The sequence below is a fragment of the Dasypus novemcinctus genome, chromosome 4 (assembly GCF_030445035.2).
Source record: "Dasypus novemcinctus isolate mDasNov1 chromosome 4, mDasNov1.1.hap2, whole genome shotgun sequence".
NCBI classification, from domain to species: Eukaryota; Metazoa; Chordata; class Mammalia; order Cingulata; family Dasypodidae; genus Dasypus; species Dasypus novemcinctus.
Window position 1 is genome coordinate 48,357,900 of NC_080676.1, and position 23,894 is coordinate 48,381,793.

The following is a 23,894-nucleotide window of genomic DNA, read 5'->3' on the forward strand; positions in this document are numbered from 1 at the left end:
GCTGTGGAGCAGACACTCGCTGAGAGTTGCTGCAAGACTTCTCCCTGCAGCGCTTACCTGTCCTTTTTTTCCCAGTCGGAGCTGGCAGGGCCCTTTCTCTCCACATGGGCTCTGAGTATATGGTTTCTCTTAACACAGATTTCACAGCCATTGAGGAGATCGGCACTTCCCGACGCTGCAGATAAATTAGGAAGCACTTAAAGATGAAAATTCTAAGCTAAGAAGAGAGCTGAATGAGTTTCAGAGCATCTGTAAAGCTACTTAAATGCACCTCTGTTCAGGTTCTTGTGTTCTGGAATCTTCTGGCTGGGGAGGACCGATCACGTTTTCAAGTGACATTTTGTACAATGAGGGTTAGAAGTTACTAGTTTAATGTCAGCCCTTCTAGTCAGCCCGAGGCCTGCCAATGCCTTCCCATTTTTGAGAAGCTCTGACAAACTTGTGAGGGCTGACCGTGCCCTGCACACCTCAATTGGTTTCCACTATGTTCTCTAAGTAAATTTCTCTGCTTCCTCCTGTTCATGTGCATAGCTTTCCTACTTAATAAATTTTAACTTTCATGTACACTGCCCCCTTTTTCTTTTCTTAGTTCTTTGTACTTGAGAACCATGCTGACATCCTCAAATGCTAGGACAGCTAGTGCTTAGTGCTGGCCAGTGAGCCCCATTCCACGGGGTCAGGTGCAGGTGGCACCCTCACTGGGCAGGGCCTGGCCCTGGCCATCAGCACGGCTTCAGCACTATAAGTCCCAGGGTTGCGTATTTTGAACGTGGGCAAGTTTGAGTCTAGGATGGGAACTTTCTTTGACATGTGGTTGAATTTTGTTACTGTTAGCTGTTAGAAATTAGATGAGATAAAAGTGCCTGAAAAATAATTTTTTGACAGTAGTGTTTCCATAACTTGTTGAATTGCCTTTTTCCTGTTCTTTTATTTTTGTGAATTTGAAATAAAGTTGTTAATAAAAAAAAGAATTATATAGTATGTATTCTTTTTTTTCCCCCTCTGGGAAGAAGAGAGGGTCTGGCTTCTTTTATTCCATGTAATTATTTTGAATTCATACTTGCTGTACTGTGCATCAATACTTAAAGTTCTTTTATAACTGAGTAGTACCCTCATTGTGTGTAATTGTAAACAATGCGTTTATTCATTCCCTGATCATCTGATGAAGGATATTTGGATTGTTTGAGGTTTGGGCAATGAACATTTGAGAATACGTTGTTTTGTGTGTGTGTGTGTTGGTGGATATGGGCATATGCTTTCGTTTTTCTTGGGGAAATACCTAAGTTTGGAATGGCTGGATCATATTAAAGTTTTAATTTTGAATTTTTAAGAAATTGCCAAACCATTTTCCATAACGTTTGTACTATTACATTTTACACTCCTACCCGCAGTACAAGAAGGTTCCAGTTCCTCCATATCTTCACCAAAACTTTTTATGGACAGTGCTTTTAATATTAAGCTGTTCTAATAGTGGCAGTGGCATGCCATTGTGGTTTACTTTGCATTTACCTGATTATAGTCATGCTGAAGTGACCCAGTTTTGCCCATTTTTAAATTGTGTGTTTACTTTCTTATTTTTGACTTTTCTGGTTCCTTTTCTATTTTGAATACAAGTCCTTTATCAGATATATGCTTTGCAAATACTTTATTCTACTTTGTGGTCTATCTTTTCATTCTCCTAAGAATGTCTTTCAAAGAGCAGAAATTTTCAATTTGATGAAGTCCAATTTCTCATTTTTCCCCCTTTTTGATCATTCTTTTGTTGTCATATTTAGAAATCTTTTCCTAGCCTAAAATAAGAAAGGCTTTTTTGTATGTTTTCTTCTAGATGTTTTATAGTTTTAGGTTTTTATTTAGGTTTATGATGTTCTTTGAGTTAATTTTTGTATATGGTTCAAGTTATAGATCCATGTTCATTTTTATATGGATATGATACTGTGTATTAAATAAAATTGTATATAAAATATAAGGATAATTTGCCCATGTATATGTGGCTCAATGTCTAGACTCCCCATTCTCTTCTACTTGTCTATATTTCAATCTTGACACAAATACACTGCCTTGACTACTGTTGCTTTGTCTTTGAAATCATGGAATGTTTGTTCTCCAATTTTGTTCTTTCTTTCAAAGTTGTTTTGGCTATTCTAGGTCCTTGGCAGTTTCATATGGATTTTAGAATCAGTTTGTCCATTTCTACAAAATTTCTCCTGGGATTTTGATTGAGATTATATTAAATTCATAAATCTATTTAGGGAAAGTTAACATCCTAAAATCATTGAGTTTTCTAAACCATGATCACAGAATGTCTATTCATTTACTTGTTTTCTTTAATTTCTCTTTGCAATGTTTTGTGATTTTCAGTATAGTGGTCTTGCACAATTTTTATCATATTTATTCCTAAGTCTTTTGTATTTTTGATGCTATTTTAAAGGTACTTTTTAGTTCTGCTTTTAGTTGTTTGTGGCTAGTTTATATAAATGTAATTAGTTTTGTATAATGATCTTATATACAGAAACTTTGCCAAAATATTTATTAGTACATGGAGATTTTGCATAGATTTTTTTCATGTTCCTTGTGCTTGGGTTGGTTGCATTTTTTAGATCTGTCTGAGAATGGGTTTATAGGTTTCATCAAATTTGGAGAAGTTTTGGCAATTATTTCTTCAACCTTTTTTCTGGCTCCATCTTTCCCCTTTCCTTTGGTTAAAGTAGTTTTATGTATATTGGTCCTCTTGAAATTGTCCCACTGCTTACTGATGCTCTTATTTTTTAATTCTCTATTTCACTATTTTATTTTCTTTTTCTGTTTTTAGAGTTTTTCTATTTCTATGTCTTCAGTTTTTTTTTCTGCAGGTGTAATCTGCTATTAATCTCACCATTTGTGTTTTTCATCCCATGCATTATAGTTTTCATCTTTAGAAGTTTGTGTCCTTTTTTGTTTTCTATTTCTCTCCTTAAGTTTGTGAACATATGGAATACAGTTACAATAAGTATTTAATGTAACAAAATGAAAAGAGAATTAGAATTGAGAATTTGGCTATCTTCTATTAAGTCGGATATAGAGATTTGCAGAAATGTAAAGTAATGCTACTTTTTATTCAATATTCTCATAAAAATGCATTATTTATCTTAATATTAAATGAATTTTTATCATTGTTAAATGAATTAATAGCTATTTAAACTTTTTCTCAGCTTTAATTTCAAGTATGGTAATCATCAATAGATAAAATGCACAAAAACAAAAGAATTCTTTGCAATCCTCAATAATTTTTAAGAAAAAAAAATCTTATAATCAAAAAGTATGAGAAATACTGATTGATTATATGCATATCTCAGCCTTAGCATGATTAAATAGTAACATTGAAATCAGTTTCCAGGATGCCATTTTCTGAGAGTAACCTGCAAGCCTTTGTAATCTTAGAGTATAAGTTAGATTTCACACTAATTAGAATTGTTGAGGAAATTTAAACTATAACAAGGTGCTTCTCCATAATCGTCACAACTCTAAATTCTAATGAATCAGCAATAATATCATTTAGAAGTGCTTTAGGGATTGCTTTCAGTGAATTGGAATTGAGCATGGAATAGAAAGATTTTGCAATTTGAAAGTCAAAGTTTTACGTTCTAGCTCTTAAATTCGTACCCTGGCACTTAATTGTTCCATGATCTGGGGCATACGTCACATTCATTTACTTATTTTTTAAAGGTCAAAATGATCAAAAGTCAAAGGCATATGTGAGGATTAAATGAGATAATCAACACTGTAGTGCTTAGAAAATTGTATCATTATTTTCATGTTAAAAGATTATCCTTGCTGCTATTTCAGCTTCCAGCTTCAAATAGCAATGTGATCTGATAGTAAGACTTATATAGGATGGTGGGATTATGTGCCTGACTCTTCTGAGCAAAATTTTATGCTTTACATTTGTTCACATTTACATATGACCATTAAGTTAAAAAGCAAATGATTATTTTGCCTGATATATCAAAATCGGCTGTTTTTGTGAGGAAACTTTATGCCGTAATTAGTGAAGGCTTTGACATAAGTATTCTAGTGCTATTTATATTTTCCCATAATTTTTTTTCTCACAATTTGAGAAAGTAGGTCATTTGTGTAATGTAAGTAAATTAAAATGTAATCATTTTTCTTTGGTTCATAATATTAATCCTTTACTTCAGAAGATACTGAAGATTTCCTTATTAATTTCTAAAATTATTTTCCTCCTGCGGAGTGAGTTGCTACACAGTATTGTGGGAACACAGGCTCAGGGACAACAAAGACTTTCAGCTAACAACCACTATGTTACTTACACAGCACGAAGTATCCAAAGAGCAGGGAAAGTGATAGTCTCCTGGAGTGACCAACTGTTTGTGTCAGGATCAGTAGATGGCAGCAGGCCCCACTTTGCATAGGAGAGAAGAGAAATACCTATGCTGTTTGAGTGTTGAGTATTAATCTACTTCAGGGTAGGGGGACCTTGTCACTGAACATTCCTCACCAGAAAAGCATCTGGAATTGTATGTTTCTTGTTTCCAGTTCAAGTATGGTCAGGCCGTTTCCATTAGACCTAACCTCTCTACACACCAGGCTGTGGAATGGAAACATATTGAAACATCTGCACATGCTGAAGCAGGAGTACAAAAGGAGCAAGGGTTGGGTGATGTCCACTAGGCATGTCCATGACTTCCCCGGTATCTCTTACAATGCATTTTAATTTCTTTAGCACAATTTATTAAGGAATTTAAACAATATTATTGTATATTAAATATGATTGCAGATGCCATCCATATCTTTCCTTTATCATTTCTGAAAACTGAACCTATGTTTTATAAGGAAAATGGAATTGTTTTCAATAACAGTAGACAACTATTTGAATTCCAGTATAATTTTCTTTCTAGCAAGAAAATAAAGTCCTTTACCAAGGAATTAATCTTATTTAGGTTGGTAATAATTTAATGAAAAAATTAGAATTAAAATTATAAATATGTACTGATGTTGATTTAACTCTTTAAAGGTATAGTTAACAAATTACAGTGCTTCTTGTTCCTATTTTTCTCTTGATTTTTTCTTTAGCTATCACTATGTTTGTTGCTTGTTTTTCATCCCATTTTAGAGCTCTAAATGAAGGATTGTGTAGTTGAAAGGGTTTTGGAATAGAGCTATATGTAAACAACAAATAATAAATTGTCATTAGCTCTACTTTAACATACAATTCTTTTAACATTACTGTGCAGAAACCTGGAATTAAGGCAATGAGTAATGACATAGCAGCTTCCAGTGGGCAAAGATATGACAGATAACATAATAAATCAATACTGTAAGTCCTTGGAATTTGGAATAATCAGAAAAGATTCAGCATTATTATACTTAAGGATACTTTTTAAATCATTAGGTTATTTATAGAATTTGTGATAATTGCTAATTGTCTTTGGAGATTCTCAGTTAAGTCACATTTTTGATTGTGATACCCATATATTTGGGTCTTCGTGCTTTGGGCATTTGATGTAATTGGTAAAAGAATAAGTAAAATATTCTACCATACCCCTCTTCTAGTGTTCAGAATAAGGATAAATGAGCTAGAACAAATGCCATTTCAATAATGAAGGAGTTTATAGTAGAATTTTGCTAATAGGGCTTAGAATCAGATTTTGAGGGACATATTTGTTTCAGTATAACTATAAAAATAAAAAGTCATATGATGAAGTTAATATGGGCTTTGGGAGGAATAAATTTTCTACTTAGGAATGTTGAAATTTTATATCATTTTCCCTATCTATTAAAGGCACTACACAATTTCACTATTTTTAACTCCATTAATATGGCAATTGTATTAGTTTAATTACAGCATAAATGACATTTACTAAAATGAAAAGTGAGTTTTTGAAGAGGCATAACTTGAAATCTTGAATCATTTTCTTTCAATATTCTCATATATTAGCTTTACAAAAGCCTAATTAATTTTCTTAAGATTCCCCCAGTAAAGACACTTATATAACAATACTTTTCAGAAAGAATGGGACTCATTGTGAGAGCGCTGCTTGTTTTAAATGGTATTGATGGTTTTCCCCTTCTTCCCACTTTTGTTCACTTGGATAACAAGAAATGGAGATCGGAAAATAAAGAAGGAAATAATTATGAATTTGCTCACTAGGTGGACCAAGCACATACTAAGTTACCAAAGCAGAAGTACTTAAAAAACAAAACAAACAAGAAAAAAAAGGATAAAAGTGGTCATTTTAGGAAAAATCAGAACTTCCCTGGACTTTCAATAGTTAAATATTTTTTATATTGTATTATATTTGGAGAAGTCAATGCATTCAGTTTATTGCCTAGGGCTCATGGAGGGGTTAGAGGTTAGAAGAGATACAAGCCTTTGTCCATGCTTATTATTGACTAGAAAGCAGTCCCACTGTGGTAGACAGAAAGGATAGGGCAGGTTTCTGACCCTCGTGCACTTCAGTAGGCTACGGGGGTGTCCTCACTAAATTTAAAGCCAGGAGATAAGAGGGGAGGAGTGTATATGAAATGCTTGTGTTGTTCTCCATACTCTTATTCAAAAAATTGGAGTGTCTGAAGTCAAGACATTCCTTACTAAGTATTATAGATAATTTTCTTCTGGGCTTTCTCTTCCACTAGTACTTAATATTTTTAAAAGCTATACTAGTACAATAACTTCCCACTTCATTTTTTTTTGAACAGTAGTGCTATTGACCCAGAAATGGGGCCAATTATAAGATGTTTCAGAGGCAAGGCATTAAGAACTCCCCACTCAAAAATAAACAAGCTAATTAAATCATAAAACCCCTATGATCTATGATGAAGGCATCTTCATTAATCATCTGTTATGTACTAGGGACCATATGAGGTGACATAATGTATAAATGAGGTAATCCACTGGTGCTAAATTGATCTATCTAATCATTCAGTTAATTACAGTTTCTTTCTTTCCATTCTGCTTCCTGTAATATATATATATATATATACACACACACACATATATATACACATAGATTTGAATTGATGAGTTAATTTGCCTTCCCTCATTTTACTTCATTTATCATGTATTTAAAATTTGCAAATATTAAAGCTTATGTATTTTAAAATATTATATACTAAAATGATTCTACAAGATGGGTTTTCGGTATAATTATGCAACAGTTTTCATCATCTTCCCTTTTGACTCTACGTGGAATTGAATCTAATTGTACTGACTTTCTAAATGATCAGCTAACTAAATAATCTAACTTTCTTATCCAGGAGAATCTAGCAATGAATTTTTCAAAGTATGGAGGAATAATATTTCTTTTCTCTTTCAAGCATCTTTCATTAAGAAGCATTATTCGCCGCCTCTGTGCTTTTTTCACTCATCCTTTACATTCATGGAGAATGATTTCCAGGTATATTATATGGTCCTTTTGGTATTGTCTTAGTTTGCCAGGCTGCTATGAGAAACATCACACAATTGGCTAGTTAATTGAGCATTTATTCACTCATTGTTTCAAAGGCTAGAAGATTTGCTTCATCCAGGCCAGGGATCCTTGTATTCTTTGGCTTTCCAGTCAAATGGTGATGTCCTCCTTTCTCTTCTGGGTTTCCTCTGATTTCTGGCTTCCAGCTCCTCCCTGTGTTTTTCTTTTACTATGTCTGAATTTCTGCTACTTACAAAGGACTCTAGTAATATGGACTAAGGCCCACTTTCATTCAGTTGGGCCACACTGTACTCAAATGAAATCTTCAAGAGATACTGTTTATAAGGAGTTTATACCCACAGGAATGTGGATTAAGATAAAGAGTATGTCTAAATTGGGATACATAATTAAATCCACCACAGGTATCACATTGCCTGCCCACTAAATGAATTTGATTTTGCCTGACTCTGAGGAGAAGCATAGTCAAGCATAAGAATCATTTCATTCTTCTGCTCACAAATGTGGCACTCTCATAGGCTGAGACTTTATAAGACAATTAATAATTGAGCAGATCATTAACAGGAGAGCACCAGTACCTATCAGTTTTTTTCATGATACGGAAAGTCACTATTTCAGTGATGGACAGTGAGGTTAATAACTGGCATTCCAACACAGCCCATGAGAGACTTTCTAGAAGTCAAAATCTTAAATCTTAAATACCAGGGTAGAATCAAATTTAATTACTTAATAGTAATTAAATTTTGAAGATATGACCTGGGGACCAGTGCTGACAAAATTTTTTTTGTTTACTGCTTGGGCTGGTTGATACATAGGTTTTAGGGCCCTTGTTCCCCATATGTCTTAAAGGAATTAGCCTTAGAGAATAAAAATTTTTTTCTTCCACATTCTAAAACCCATTCTGTAAAGATACAAAAGAGACATTTTCTTTTTTTTTTTTAATTGGCAAATTTATTTATTTATTTAATTTTAATTTTTTTAATTCATTTTTAAAAAATATTACATTCAAAAAATATGAGGTCCCATTCAACCCCACCACTCCCACCCCACCTCTCCCCCCACAGCAACACTCTCTCCCATCATCATGACACATCCATTGCATTTGGTAAGTATACCTCTGGGCATTGCTGCACCTCATGGTCAATGGTCCACATCATAGCCCATACTCTCCCACGTTCCATCCAGTGGACCCTGGGAGGATCTACAATGTCCAGTAATTGTCCCTGAAGCACCACCCAGGACAATTCCAAGTCCTGAAAATGCCTCCACATCTCATCTCTTCCTCCCATTCCCCATACCCAGCAGCCACCATGGCCACTTTTCCCACACCAATGCCACATTTTCTCTGTGGACTTCGGATTGGTTGTGTCCATTGCACATCTATGTCAAGAGGCTTAGATTCCACATGGATACTGGATGCAATCCTCCTGCTTTCAGTTGTAGACACTCTAGGCTCCATGGTGTGGTGGCTAACATTCTTCAACTACATGTTAGCTGAGTGGGGTAAGTCCAATAAATCAGAGTGTAGGAGTTGAAGTCTGTTGAGGCTCAGGGCCTGGCTGTCATATTGTCAGTCCAGAGATTCAAATCCCCTAGATATATCTTAAACCCCAAAACCAACTACAATTCCAGTAAAGTAGCATGAAAGGCTTGTGAAAAGAGATTCCATCTGAGTCCAGTTCCATCACGCAGAAACACCAGCTCCAAAGAAGGGCCAAGTGACATGGCAGTGAACCCCATCTGCCATGACCATAGAACCTGTGGGTCTCTTTAGCTCTCAAGAGGACCAATACCTGGGGTTGTATCTACTTTATCTGTCTTTGAGACTCTGCTCAGGTGTGCATAAGGGCAATCCTTCTGACAACCTCCGGACTCTTTTTTAGAAACTCATAGCCATATAAACTCATTTCTCCTTTCCATTTCCCCCTTACATTAGATCAAACAGCATTTTAAACTCCTGTTATTATCTGTAGATAGGGATATTCTGCTGGTCCACGTTGAATCTTTAATTCAAGGTAATTTTCTAGTTGAATCATCAGCTGGTACTTGGTAGTGATCCCTCGGTGCCAGGGAGGCTCATCCCTGGGTGTCATGTCCCACGCTGGGGGGAATGCATTGCATTTACATGCTGAGTTTGGCTTTGAGACTGGCCACATTTGAGTAACATGAAGGCTGTCAGGAGAAAACTCCTAGGCTCAGTGCTGCTCTAGGCCTTGTTCTTATTTCAGGCATATAGGCTCACAAGCATAGTCATTAGTATCAGGGGCTCACTGTTGGACCCTCATTCCTTCCTGGTCCTTACCATACATTTTCTGACAGAAAAGGTGATGCTGTATTATTAACTTTTATTCAATTTTTGGAATTGTAAGAGTTACGATTTGCTATAAATCTGAAGGCATTAACATTAATGTACAACTGAGCTATATAACGATTAGGTGTACTAGTTGTAATAATTATTTGCAATTCTAAGAATGCTTTATTTTATTTTTTTTTTTTTTAAAGATTTATTTATTTATTTCTCTCCCTTTCTCCACCCCTCCGCTCCCCGCCCCAGTTGTCTGTTCTCTGTGTCTATTTGCTGAGTGTTCTTTGTCTGCTTCTGTTGTCAGTGGCATGGAATTTGTGTTTCTTTTTGTTGCAACATCTTGTTGTGTCAGCTCTCTGTGTGTGTGACGCCGTTCCTGGGCAGGCTGAACTTTCTTTCGGGCTGGGCAGCTCTCCTTACGGGCCACAATACTTCCGTGTGGGGCTCCCCTGCACGGGGACACCCCTGTATGGCAGAGCACTGCTTGTGCACATCAGCACTGCACATGGGCCAGCTCCACACGGGTCAAGGAGGCCCAGGGTTTGAACCGCAGACCTCCCATGTGGTAGATGGATGCCCTAACCACAGGGCCAAGTCCGCTTCCCAATATAAGAATGCTCTATGTTTTATCATTCAGTGTGTGAAGTTTGGGTGTTTTTTGTGAGTCTTCACAAACAAGACGACTTAACTTTCTATATGAGGACTAAGAAAAGAGAATAATAGTAAGAATAAAGTTTAGATTTCATGACCAAGGCAAAGGGAGGAAGTAGGAAGTTTGTGGGTACCAGAACAAAAGTAGTAGTCAGAAACAAATCAAACTTGGTTAAATTGAAGTAAGCGAAACCTTATGGTCTGTTCTTTATCAGTGTCCTCTGCATTGAAGTGAATCAAATAGCTTTAAGTGCACAATCCATTTGAGTTTAAGATTTAATCTTTAGCACTGCAAATATATCAGTATTTAAAATGTAAAAATATTCCCATTCAATTTAACTGAACAATTTTTAAGCATCTACTTACACTTAGAAAGACAACCTTATGTGTTCTGAGTGATAACAGGATTAATCTGAATAGCATTTATTCAAAAGCCTCATAGGCTCAGCTTTATCTTAATAAAAGGACCATACTTAGGACTCTGGCCCCAAATCATGTCAGAGTCCCATTATTTATTGGGACTCATCCCAATCAAATGCATATTGAAAAAATATAGGCAGCACACTGCAAAGATCTTTATTATGTTAAAATGTGGTCTGTGTCTTTCCATAAATTTTTTTCAGAACCTTCTTTCTTGGTATTAGTTTAACCAGAAAGCTCAGTGAGTACTCAAAAGACCACTTGAGAAGGATAGAATTTGCTTAAAAGACAAACAAGTTTTTTGGTCATATTTTATTTTTTTCTCTTCAAATTTTAGCATAAGTAAAATATTTATTTACATGGTTCAAAAATCAAACAATATGAAGAGGTACAGAGTGAAAATGTCTGTTTCCATCTATCACTCATCCATTTGCTCCCTCTGTTAATGCCATAAGACCACTTTCATTAAATGTTCCCCTTGCTTTTTTTTAAATGCAAATAATGAACAAATAAGACATATACAAAGATAGCATACTAGAAGCTATACTTTGTCTCTTTAGTTTTTTTCATTTAACAGTAAAACTTGAATATCTTTTTTTTTTGTATTGCTAAATAGAATCTTCCGTATTCTTTTTTAGAACAGTTTAGTATTCCATTTTATGTATATACCTATATTGCAGTTTATTTGATCAGTACCTATTATTGGGCATCTGGATTATTAAATCTTTTGCTAGTACAAAAATGTTGCCATCCTTATATCATTGAGTACATATCTAGTATATCCATAAGATAAATTCTAAGAGGTAGGATTCTTGGGTGAAAGTATATTGCAGTTTTGATAGAGCCAAATTTTCTGGTGATACTGATTTATACTCCTCCAAACAATGTGTGAGATTGCCTATTTCCCCACTGCCAAACAATTTGGGTGTAAAACTTTGTATTTTTATCAATCAGCAAATGTGGAAAACAGTATATTGATGTAGATTTCAACTGCATTTCTCTAAGGGGGTTGAACACCTTTCCATAGATACCTTGTCATATGTTTAGAAACATAATTTTTCCTTTTTCATGAACTACCATTCAACTTCTCTGTTAGATAGTGGGGGTATTTAATACAGGTTGGATGAGGCCTGCAGAATCACCCTTGCTGAAAACTGAGTAGTCTGCTCCAGTAACATGAATGTATTTTTCCCAAGGAATTATTTTTATTTTAAGTGTGTAGAAGTTGGTCACATATATTTTTGTGTAGCTCAAAAGAGAGATGATTGGACTGGAGATTAGATTTGTGACTCATCCATATATATCAATGATAGCTGAAGTTATTGGTATTGACCAGATTGTGTAGGAAGCATGAAAAAAAGGCAGAGGTCAGACCCCTGCATCCGTACCAACACCACACCAACATTTAAGTGAAAATTATCTCATCTAAGGAAAAGAAGCAGTGAGCTTTCTTAAACTGACTATGAGAATATTGGGAGAAAATCAATATAGAATGGTGTCATGGAGGCCAAGAGGGGATATAGTTCAAAAAACAAGACATCAAATATGTTAAATGGTAGAGAAGTCAAGTAGGATTCAGAAATTATCATGTTTTATGTCAGATTCCAGGAACCTAAATTTGAAATTATGCATTCTCTAACTTCATTGTGTACAGTCTACTAGGGAGACAAGTGCAAATGATTCAAAAGGTATTTATTTTAATGGAGGAAAAGTATGTACAAAGTGGGGTTAGTGAAGATTTCAGAACAAAGTTATATTCTGCTATAAAATTGGAAGGACAAATAGATGGTTTCCAGTACCAGGGAAACAGATGGAATAGTATGTACAAAACCATGCGTGTGTTTAGAAACTATCATTTCCTAAAAACTGCAATTAAATCAGTATCACTGCAACACCAATTCTCTGTGGGTAGGGGTAAAGGGAATTTTGAAAGAGATGAGAAAAAAAGAGGAAAGTGAGTACATAGGATAATAGATTTAATTTGTTGTCAGTAAAAAGCTTTGAAAAATTAAGAGCAGTAGTGTGTTACAATTAGTACTGTTTATTAAATAGTTACAGATCCCTCACTACCCCTTTCTAGGCGTGTGTTAGGGTTGCATTTCCAGACTCATTGTGGTTGGGGTGAGGCCAAGTGATTAATCTGGTCAATGAATTATGAGAAGACTGATGCTTATTATCTCTGGGCTGAAACATTAAGCACTCCAGAGTCCTCCATTCCTTCTAACACAATGATAGGCAATAGTCAATATGTTGGGTACTCCTTGTCTTGGTTCTTTGAGCCCCAGACACCCTACAATGGCACATGGTTGGAAGTGACAAACCTCCATTGCATCAAGCCATAATGAGTTGTAAGATATTTATTTCTTACAAATGGATATTAAGATAGTAAACAGGTAGAAGCAACAGGATGTAATAATTTACCCAATATGCCAAGTAAGGTTTGTGTGTGGGGGGGAGACAAATGTAGGTTAATGAGCTATATAATAATATCCACTGGATTTAGTTGTTAGGTTGTCATTAATGCTCTTCCAGAGAGCTGTTTTATTGGAGTATTGGGGAAGGAAAGCAGATCAATGGACTAAGGAATAAATGGGGGATAGGGAAGTGAAGACAATTAGTTTTGAACTCAATAGTATGAATTAGCAGCCTAGCTGATTATAGAAAATATGATGCAGAAAACATCAACATATTTGCTTCTATTTTTAAGAAAATCTTGCCAGAAAGTGAAATTAGTGTAGCAAAACAAACAAAAATTATGGTTGAGTTTAATAGTTAGAATACTAACTAAAAGCCTTTGAAATGAAGGATTGTCTTTGGATAATAGGAACTATTGCCTCTTCTCGTTTCCTTTACAAATTCTATCTTAAATTTATATGACAGAAATTCACCATTTATTCTTATTTTTTTAAATATGCTTTTTTTAAAAAAAGATACTTAGATTACATAAAAGCTACATAAAAATATAGGGAATTCCCATATACCCCACTCCCTAGCCCTCCCACATTAACAACATCCTTCATTAGTGTGGTACATTTTTTATAATTGATGAACACATCTTGGAGCATTGCCACTAAGGGTGGATTATAGTTTACATTATAGTTTACACTCTCTTCAGCACATTTTTGTAAGTTATTATAATATATACAATGGTCTATATGTGTCATTGCAATGTCATTCAGGACAATTCCCAATTCCTGAAAATGCCCGCAAATTACACCTATTTTTCCCTCTTCCTCCCCTCAGAAATTCCAGCGGCCACTGCCACTGAATAAAAGTTCTTTCATTGCTAGAATCACAATGTCTATAGTAGAATAACAGTAAATCTACTCTAGTCCATCATTCATTCCCCAATCCTGAGGATTGGAGGATGGTAATTCCACTCTGCTTCTAATTGATAGGGTGCTTAGATCCCATAGGGTAGATGGATGTGGCTATCTCACTTGCAGTTGCAGGCAATTTCTGTTCCTTGAGATGTTCATTGTCCATCATTATCTCCTTGTTAGTTGTCCTGTGTGAGTCCAATTAACTGGAGAGTAAGTGTTGCAAATCTGTTGAGATTCAGGGCCCAACCAGTATATGGACAGGTCAAAGATTTAAGACTCTTGGACATATACCTATCAACTCTAGTACTAACTATAGGTTCAAATTGAAGGGAAAGAAGAGCCATATGTAGGGAAACCACAACTGAGTCCAACTTTGTCACACTGGGGAGCATAAATTCCGAAGTAGGGCCCACTGGCAGGGCACCAAACTCTTGAGTTATCTGTACTGACCACAGTGTCTGAATGTTTCCAGAGCACTCATGAGTCCTCCTATAGGACATGATATTTACTTTGGCAGTCAATGAGATCCTGCTAAGACATGCAAAAGCATAACCTCTGAAATGACCTCCCAACTCACTTTGAAGTCTCTTAGCCATATAAAATCATTTGTCTTTAACCTTTCTCCCGTTTGGTCAAGGATTTTTTCCAGTTGCATTGCTAGTTGGTGCTTGGTAGTAATCCTTTGTGCCAGGGAGGCTTATCCCTGGAAGTCATGTCCCACACTGGGGGGAAGGTAATGCATTTATATGCTGAATTTGGCTTAGAGAGAAGCCACATTTGAGCAAAAAGGGTGCTCTCAGGAGGTAACTCTAAAGCACCCTATAATATTAGATTACGTTTCCATTTCAAAGTAAAGGTTCATAAGTGCAATGTCCACTATTAAGGGCCCATCAATGGTCCATCCTCCTTCACTAGTCAGTGTCCCTTTACATATGGGATTCTTGCTGTCCCATTAAAAAATATGGCAGAGCTCCTCAGGATGGGAATTTGATATTCTTTGATTATCGTGTGAATCTCCACCTACTGTGACAATGCCCCATGAACACTTGAACACATTTATATGCCTTATAGGCATGCCCAGGTGAATCTCCTCCCATTCATTCCCCATCTCTGACACCCTGCACCAATGATCCTCCCCTGTCACAGTTGTAATCCTTCTGTGATCCAAAACGTCTTCAAAATTGAAACTAACAAAATAACTGAATACAATTAATAGGAAAATGATATAATAATGATAGTTTTAAAAAGAACAAATAAAACACCAAAACTATTTTTAAAAGTTTATATAATAAAAAACAAAAAATATAAAATTAAAAAAAAATTGACATTGTCTTTCATCATTGTAAGATCTGTTATCTTGTATGTACAGTGATGTTTTCTTCCATTTATTCCCCCAGTGTCTTATTTTTTTCATTTTGTCTTCAAAGAAGCTTTAGGTTACAGAAAAGTACATACAGAATATAGGTGATTCCCATATGCCCAATATACTCCCCCTTCCCCCCTTTCTCCCTTTCCCCCTTTCCCCTATTAATTGCATTTTACATGTAATTTGAGTAGACACTTCTCCAAAGAAGAAGTACTAATGGCTAAAAAGCACATGGAAAGATGCTCAACATCACTATTATCGAAATGCAAATCAAAATCACAGTGAGATATCATCTTATACCCATTAGACTGGTGGCTATTCAAAAAACAGAGGACTACAAGTGTTGGGAGGATGTGGAGAAATGGGAACACTTATTCCTTGCTGGTGGAAAAGTAGAATGGTGCAACCATTGTAGTGGACAGTTTGGCAGTTCCTCAGGAAGCTCACTATAGAATTGCCATAAGACCCAGCAATCTCTTTGCTGGGTATATTCCCAGAAGAATTGAAAGCAAGGACACAAACAAATATATGCATATCAATGTTCATAAAATCATTATTTACTATTGCCATAAGTTGTAAACAACCCAAATGTCCATGAAGAGATGAAAGGATACACAAATTTTGGTATATACATACAATGGAATATTACTCAGCAGTAAGAAGGAATTCAGTATTAACACTTGGGATAACATGGATTAATCTTGAAGGCCTTATGTTGACTGAAACAAGCCAGGCATTGAAGAACAAATATTACTTGACCTCACTGATATGAATTAAGCAAATTGAGCAGACTCACAGAGCTAGAGTCTTCTTTACAGGAGACAGAAAGGGAGAAGAAGGTTGTGACTCAATGCCCATTGGGCAACACCTATGATAGGGTGGGAGGATGTAGTTGTGCAGTAGATGGGCATAACAGAGGTGCAGTAATGCTATTGGCTGGGTGGTGCTGGTTTGTGAGGGGAGTAGGGTGGTGAGGGTGGGTTAGACTGTCCTTGGAACTGTGGGAGAGTTGGGGAAAGGGCAGGTGAACTATGAAGATTTGACGGTATGTGGTTGAAACTACAACTCTGGGAATATTCTTTTGGCAAATATGGCGGGGAAGAGTTCCTGGTTTAAAGTGTTGGATGCAGGGAAATGTAGGACAGGGCGTACCTAGGGCAGGTCTAGGGAATGTGTAGTGTTCATTTTGTCACAGTGTGTTGTATCAGTGGGTAGAGATTCACATATGAACAGGAGTGTGTTGGAGTCCCATCCTGAGGAATACTGCTGTGATCTCAGAGGAGTGGGAGTGTCTCCAGAGCACGGGCAGCGCCTAATACAGGAGAACAGGCCAATATGTCAAGCCCTCAGTGTTTTTGCAAGTAACCATGACTCTTGTCCTTCAGTGAGTTAATCTTGGTGCTTACCATGGGTCCTGAGAGGAGAGCGAGGGAGGAATAGATAGATGGAACATGGGGCATTTTTGGGTCAATGGAATTGTTCTACATGATCTTGCAATGATGAATACAGACCATGTTAAATTTCATCAAAATCTATAAAAGTGTACAATCTAAAATATAAATCATAATGTAAATCATTGACCATGGGTAGTAGCAATATTTCAATATGTATATATCACTTGTAACAAATGCACCATCATTTATTTTTAGACTTCAGTTCTTATTTAATGGTTCCCCAAATCATTTCTAGTTTTCTAAATTTTATATTTTAAAGGAAGAAACAGGTTACATCTAGGTTTCATTTGGCTAGCAATGGAAAAATAATTTACACTACAAGATAGACACATTGTCCATCATTGTTTTAGTGCAAAAACAAAAACCATATTTATGTCTTTTTGATGGTCACCTGGAAATGAAACATAATGACTTAAAACCAGGCTATTGAATAGCAAGTAGTGGAGATAACGCTGTTCATGGCAAAATCCTAATGGCAAAATGCCTACTGATTACAAAATCCAGCATAAATCCAAAATATAAGTACTGCCAATTACATGATTTCATTCTTATTTTTATGTAACTTACCAAACTATATGCACTTACTTTTAAACATGCTGCTCCATGAATAATTTTTTCCCATAAGCTCTTTAAATTTTCAATTCTCATAAAAGAACCAAGCCATTCTTATATCATAATATATATGCGGTTTAATGTATACCCAGGGGATCCGAATCTCTGGTCTGACGATGTGATAGCCAGGCCCTGAGCCTCAACAGACTTGCAACTCCTACACTCTGGTTTATTGGACTTACCCCACTCAGCTAACATGGAGGTGAAGAAGGTCAGCCACCACACCAGGGAGCCAAGAGTGCCTACAATTGAAAGCAGGAGAATTGCATCCAGCATCCATGTGGAATCTAAGCCCCCTCTTGATATAGATATGGAGTGGACACAACCATTCTAAGGTCCACAGGATGGAGGAATAGAGTTTGGATTAGAGTGGACTTACTGATATTCTATTCATGAACTATTGTGATTAGTAATTGAAGAAAATGTGGCATTGGTATGGAGAAAGTGGTCATGGTGGCGGCTGGGGGTGGGGAGTGGGAGGAAGAGATGTCATATGGGGACCTTTTCGCGGGTTGGAGTTGTCCTGGGTGGTGCTGCAGGGACAGTTACTGGACATTGTATGTCCTGCCATGGCCTACTGGGTGGACTGTGGGAGAGTGTGGGCTATGGTGTGGACCAATGACCATGAGGTGCAGCGGTGCTCAGAGATGTATTCGCCAAATGCAATGAATGTCTCATGATGGTGGAGGAGGTTGTTGTTATGGGCGGAGGAGTGGGGTGAGGGGGGTGGGGGGTATATGGGGATCTCAATTTTTTTAATGTAACATTAAAAAAAAATAAAGACAAAAAAAATAATATATATGGAGTCTTAATGAATAAAAAGATCCTGGAAGGCAATACACACTTGCAAGAAGAAAGTGAGATACTTCAGATAGCCAAAAAAGTAACATGGAATGGTTCAGTATGGCTTATTTTTTTAAAATATAGTGACAGTTGTCAAAATTGCTATTGTGGAATTGTATTAATATAGAGTATATTCAATGTTAAGCATTTACAGTAAGTATTTTATTATAGCAAACACTTTTCACTATGCTCCTAGGGTCAAATCTATAGGCATTTAATTTCAGCAGTTGCCATAATTGAGGCATTATGATAATGTCTCAGACACTTGCATACACATAGGGTTTAGTTGCTGTTATATTTTTCCTTTTTCTGTCTTTTAAAGCTTTGTATATAATCCACATGTTGCTTGGAAAAAAAGGCATTATAACTTTCTTTATTCAAATATTGGAAATTTAGTTTCAAAGGTTGAGATGAACATAGTCTGAAAAAAATAGTGGCATATTACAAAAAGGGGATACTTTTCCATGTTTTAGATTTTGGACAAAGGAATCTTACCACAAGAACCACTTTCTTTGAAAAGTCCCACCTTCAAATTAAATGAACAGTAAAATGTTTTACATTTACCATAGGAAAACTTCAGTTCTATTATTCTGTCACACTAATTCTTTTATTGATTTATCATTATTTTTAAAAAGGATATGTTTTAATCAGGTGATTATCTTTGATCAAATAAGTTAATAGGCATAATTATTGTCAGGAGGAAACTTACAGTCTAAGATGTTAGGTATAATTCTTAAGGATTTGACAATTATTACTTGGTAGTCATTTATGCAACTGTTTCAAATCACTTCTTTATTGACATTACCACAGGAGAAATATAATTATTTTATTTTCTTTGCATAGACATCTGTAAAACATACAATATTGCCAAACTGTTGGAAATATCACTCATCCAGAAGAATATCTTAGATTCCATTCTTTTTGTTGTTGATTCCTAGTACTACGCCCAGGCTGTGGCTGTGTTAATGTTTGGGTTCTTATTTGCATTTTTTAAAAGTTTAATTGCACTCATATCAAGTAGCTATATATATTTTCAGCCTAGAAATTCCAAAGTTCATTATTCAATATTCACTGGTCAATATTCAAAAGGAGTATCAGTTATATTTTATTAGCAGTGCATTAGATTACTTTAGTTTCTGGAAAATAGCATCAGAAATATATCACTCTCATCTGTTGATGTTTTTTTAAATGTTTTTCTTAAATTGAGTATTCATAAAGCTGCTTGGGGGTTGTACTCATAGACTAAGAAAGAGCAGGATAAAACCATTTATATCATTAAAAAGACATAAGTGATAAAAATCCTTCATTAGTTATCAGTAATATTTTTTATTATAGTTTGGAATAGGATACTTTATATTTATTTGGAACAGAATAATCAAACAGGGACCCAACTATTCCTATTTGTCTAAGCTTTCAGGAAGCTGTCTGTGTAAAATACTTTGAAAATAATATATCACTCATGGACATGTGATATAGTATATGAATTTGAGTTAATTCCTTGTTTGTCTAAATTTTCCTTAGTCCTAAGAAAAACAATCTAAAATGTAAATGTGTAATTTTTACTCCTTAATTGATCTGTGTTCAATTCTAAGAACTGTTTCTAACCTCTGATATCAGCAAAGTGTAAGCAAGTAGGGTAGTCTTTATAGACCTAGTACTTATGCTGAGTGTGAATGAAAATACTATCCTTAAAGGGACAAATTAAATTATCTGTGGTTATTGATGAAGGTTGGTGGATACAGAGTGAAGAGGATAGTTGTTTGGAGTTAGAGTCGGGTAGAGGAAGGGATGAATAACCACAGCCAAGTTTATAGCTTTTAAGATCGTCTGGACTTTACTGCAAAAATATACCAGTCAGTACTGCTTGGCAATTGGAAACTCATTCTTTTGTAAATTTATCAAATATTTATTGAGTGCCCATTATATTCCAGGCTCGGGATATTGTGGCAAACAGGAGAGAGTCTACACTCTTCTTGAGATTCACGAGAGTCTATACTCTCGTGAATCCTCAATGGGAAGTAGGAGATAGCAAACAATAACAACAATAAAAAAAATAGAAAAATAACAGATAATGATAATTGATCTTCAGGACATTAAAATGGAGGAATATGATAGTGAGTGACTAGGTGAGTCCTGTAGATTAAGAACTGAAGAACAGCCTCTCTGAAGAGGTGAAATTTATTCTCATATAATAATTACATGAAGGATCCTATTGTATCATAAATTCTCTGAGAGTGTTTCCAGTAAAAAGCACTATTCCTTTATGCTGGTTTCATGAACAAATCAATCATTAAAATAAGATTAAATATGGAAATAGCACCTTTTTTCTAATAGAAGCCAGTTTAGAGGATATAGCTTATTGTGAGAGGCAAATTTTTCAGTTTTATCCACCCAGTCTCCGAAAGTCTCTTAAGGTGGAAAGGCCTTATATATATTGAGAAGAACCCATAAGCTACATGGGAAGTAACACTCCCAGAGGAAGAAAGGCAGAGCAAAGCAGAACATGTTGAGCTGTTCTGAAATGTAATAATAATAAGAGAGAAAAAGTTAGCAGGTGTCAGAAAGCATCATAACAGTGGAGAGCATTCCACCTGAAAAGAAACATTAGGAATGAGGAAAAAGCAGTCTTCCCCCCCTGCTTCCTGTCCCCCAGTAGCATTCAGAAATATCTGGGAATAGAGATGAGACCCAAATTTGGAAATGAATTTGCAGTGTTCTGGAAATGGAAGTCACTTTGGGTGGACTATAGTAAATGAGGAAAGAATAAAATGAAATGATGTTTGGAAAGTTTGGCAGAAACAAGATCATTTGGAACCTTGTACATTGACTTATGAATTTGGCCTTTTGTTTTAAATGCCGCTAGAAGTCATAGGACGGTTTTAAACAAGAAAGTGATAGGCTAGGATTTAAATTTTATAAGATGTCTCTAGTTACTGTGTGGAGAATATATTTTAAGAAGGGGAGTGGGAGTCAGGAAACCATTGGAGAAATCTAGTTCTGAGAGCTTATTTGTCTTGAAAAAGGATGGCACTTGTAGAGAGGTAGAAAAGTGACTAAATTACAGATTTAATGATAGATTGAATTTGGGAAATGAGAGAAAAATAGGAATCACACGTATTATCTAAATTTTTACTACTGGATGCCCTTTGCGGAGAAGAGGACTGGTAGAGAAATATATTTGGTGGTTTTGGAAGGGCATCATGAGTTTTAAGTTGAAAAGCCAATCAGATATACAAATAGAGATACCATACACGTGGTTGCATGCATGAGTCTGGGGTCTCTGTGAGAGGCCAGGGCTGGTGACTCTTTCTAAATCAGAGTATTGGTGTATATTAAATCACCCATTTTATTTATTTACATTTATTTCTTCATTCTAAAATAAATTACAGCATTTTCTAATAGTTATATACATAACAATATGCATAATAACACATGTTCTGAAATTGGTTGTTAGTTTCATTTGCTGACATTGCAATTCTGACTCCTGAAGTACCACACTGGGATAATAAGCAATCCTGTAATACATATGCTGCAGAACCTCTCAACCCTGGCTATGTATCAGAATCAGTTGTAGAATTTTAAAAAATACAGTAGGCAGGGTTGAGAACCAATGCATTAAGTCATATTGTAGGAGTACCAGCTGACCTTGCTATATCTTAGAAATCTCCTAAAATAGTGAGTCCAATCTTTTGCTGGTGAAAGACAAAGAGCAGAGGCATAAAATCTTTGTGTAAACCTTAAAAGAGAAACCAGACATCAGTAACTTGACTTCTGATGTGTGACTGCAAGAGAACAATGTTGACAGATTAGAACAATATTGTTCTTCTACCCTTTGAGATGTCAACGTTCAGAAGAAGTCATTATTCAGATTCATTGTCAATTCAGAGCATCTAACAATGTGGTGCATTGGAATACCAGAGCCCTTACCCTGAATCCTGTATTTGTAGGTCTCAGTCCTAAGGTCTCATGGTGTTATTGTCTCTGGCTCATTCTTAAATCAAAAGACAAACAATATTTTTTCACTTAAAAATGCACTACACAATAATTCACATTCATTGTAGAAAAAGAGGGAAATAATGATAAAAAATAATAATCTGACAACCAGAAATAAGCACTTTTCATATTATTCCCATGCCTTCCAAACTTTTTTTTTTCTATACAGATAGTAGAATACCACATGAGGCAGGTATAGTTTCTAATTAAGATCAGACTCTGGAGTCAGATTGCCAGGCTTCAGATCCTGCCCTTGCCACTGACTAGTAGTGTGACCCTGTGCAATTTACTTTCTGCACAATTTGGCATTAGAAAGCTAGAATGCAACAATAAAACACAGCAAGTCAAAACACTTTTGAAGATTTTTATTACTGTTAATGACTTTTGGGTAAAACTGCAGCAAGTAGACTATTAGATTATTAAATATTAAGACTTATAATGCTTTTTTACTCCTTGTTCATATTGCCTGTTGGGGATTTTCTTGGATAAGTAATCATCTACATATTTAAAAATGAATAAATGAAACATCATATTATTTCCTTGACTTAGAGATCATGGCATTATTTATATTTTCACATTAGTTTCTAAGAGTCAAAACTTGTTGTTAGAGGTTTGTGCTAGATTTACCCACTGGACCCAAGAGAGGAGTATTTAGAAAACCATACCAAAAAAGAGCAAAATTCCTTTGGAACTAGGCTTATTTTCTAAAGCCCCTACTAACTACAAGAAGGACACTGTCAGCTCTCCTTCTTGTGGTCCTTCTCAATGGATTAGATTTTTGTATGATTATATGCAAATGTTTTAAAGGATTGTCTTGACATTCATAACAACTAGATTCTTCTTGTCTTATGTTAATCATTACAAGACAATGCAGTGAATGCATCATTTATGCCAAGTAGAAATATTTACAACTGTACTTTTAAACCTGGTATTTCTAAGAACTTAACATTTATCATATACCTCACAGGTAAGATTTCAGAAAATATTATAAAAAGATTTTCTTGGATTTTTTGAATTGGAATAAAATTATGAATACAGATACAAATATAAGTTATCAAAATGTTTTAAAGTCACTTTGAAAAGAGAATTAAGGTTTTTTTCTTTACTTACTGTGTCATCATTGGTATTAATTTTTTTTAAAAATTGGAGTTAAGGTCTAGTGAATGTCAACAAAACAAAACCATAATTACATGAATGGAATAGAGCAGAAACTGTCCTCTAGCAGTTAACATGATGGTTCTTAAGTTTTGGTTTTATTTTTCTGAGTTCAAATACTAATCCCATATTTCCATGGACAAGCTGCTTAGCATTTCTAAGCCTCAAAGTCTTCAGAGTAAATTGGTGACTTTAACAGAACTTCCCTTATAGTTCTTTAGGGGTTTTTTGATGTTTTTTTTTTTTTTCTGGTGTGGTGAGGATCAATTAAGATAATGCATGGAAACATTTAACACATTTAACACATTTGACAGAAAATAGATATTCAATAAATGCTAGCTATAT

The 23,894-nt window shown here is 35.4% G+C and overlaps 1 protein-coding gene across 1 annotated transcript in view; it reads left to right on the top strand.

Annotated features, from left to right (window-relative positions):
- Positions 1–23,894, top strand: part of LOC139438838 (uncharacterized) — a 396,979-nt gene that overhangs the window by 182,157 nt on the left and 190,928 nt on the right. The gene's annotated exons all lie outside the window — the stretch shown is intronic.